We start from the raw sequence: 1,973 nt of genomic DNA on the forward strand, positions 1-1,973 counted from the left end.
AAAGGTCTCTTGCTATCTGAAGGGAAGTATGCACAAATTGCATGCCTACCTTTGTTACTTATAATTAGCAACAATTTCCGTCAATTCCGTTATTATGTCTTTTACGTGCCGATTTTATTGTACATGCATTCATTTTGTGAACAGATGAGCTTTATTATTTGAAACTGAACATTAAATTTTTAAGATTATATTATAAATTGTTATGCTACGATATATTTTTACAAGTATACGGTACTGTATGCGTTCCGTTCAGTCATTTTATGTTCTTCGCCACGGAACTTTACCCCGATTTTGTTGTATTGCATTTCTTTATCGCCGATGAGGAAATGTCTACGGAATGTATTTTCTATTTTTGGACTAAAGTATCATTCATCTCCATTAAAAAAAAAACTTTAAATTTTCAAAATTAAGTTACAAATGATAAAACTACAAATTATTTTGTAAAGAAGGTGTCCGTTTTGCAAAGGTATTTTACGCTTTGCACCGATAAAGATACAAATGTATGCACGACAGGATGTTTCAATAGTATTGAAGAAGTTTTCACTATATTGAAGAGAAAATTTAGGTCAGATTATCGCATCGAATTTTCCACAGACTAGAGACATGGCATCTAAACATACCTTCAAACTAAAGTGTGATTTTTATTTGAAAATGTATTGCCTGAAAAATTAATCAGATTTTTTCAGAAAATGACTTCAAAGAGGATTACCCCTTGTTTACATTGCAAATTTCTCTGCTATTTGAACCGACATATCAAAGTAAAAATAATCTTAGAGATTAACTTATAAGGAAATACAGTGAAAACCCTCAATTAAGACCACCATTGGGACTGGTCCAAAGTGGTCTTAATTGTGGGGTGGTCTTAAATGTGAATATTCTTATATGACCATGATGTATTTTAGTCATGTTGCATTGAACCAACAATATGTATCTTAGCAATATGTCATAATATTTAATCTGATGAAAGATAGATATATTTCTGAAGAAATTAACATTGAATTCTCTTTGGCATGATTTCAATATTAGTTATCATAAAATATGTACATAATTCACCTATCAAATCAGATATTTATTCTTCACAAAATAAATGCGCTGAAAGCAACATTATATTAAACCACTCTAAAATTTACTTTATCACCTTATTTCATAAAATAACCCACATAACAACAGTTTTTCACACCTTGTGATATCAAGTGTCATGCCTATGAGCATTCAAGCAGATGATAACAATAAATTTTAGAATTAGGTAGCTGTTAACTTGGTGTGGTCTCAATAGTGGGGCCAAATAAAGAATAAAACAATGAATTGGGACTGAATCTGGTGGTCTTAAAAGTGGATAAGCGAGGTGGTCTTAATTCTGGATAATGGTACCATTGATACAAAGAACAGATCATTCTGTTCTTTTTAAAAATGGTCTTAATAGCGGGATGGTCTTAATTCTAGGGTGGTCTTAAGGAGGGATTCTACTGTATTTCATTTCAATAAGAAAGTTAAATGTTGTTGTCTTTATAATAAATTCAAATATTTATAATCTTAAAACTTCACGCTAGAAGTTAATAAGAAAAACTAAAACTGCTTATTTGTACAGCTGACGTTAACAAACTGTTGAAAAAAAATCAGACAGATGTTCGACCGAAGCTGAGGTGTTTATGTTTACTGAATTCAAATCACTTGAACTGAACTGCTATGAAGTCGAAAACCAACAGGGACTTTTTGATTTTTTCGTAGGCTAGTTTCAAAATGTCGATGGTTCTCTGCAGGTGCATCATTTTGCCTGAAATAATGCACAAAGGCGCACCTGAAGTCTTCGCCTCCAGTACAGCTATTGTGTAGAGTGAAAGTTTGAAAACAAACCTCAAACCCAGAACATGCAGAACCACAGTTTACTTAGAGCGTAGCTAACCAAATTAAATTCAGCTTCAAAGACTTCTATATTTTTTGCCAAAAATAGGGATAATATTGAACATACAGGA

The sequence above is a fragment of the Ruditapes philippinarum genome, unplaced genomic scaffold (assembly GCF_026571515.1).
Source record: "Ruditapes philippinarum isolate M1 unplaced genomic scaffold, ASM2657151v2 ctg167_1_1_1_1, whole genome shotgun sequence".
Classification (NCBI taxonomy): Eukaryota; Metazoa; Mollusca; class Bivalvia; order Venerida; family Veneridae; genus Ruditapes; species Ruditapes philippinarum.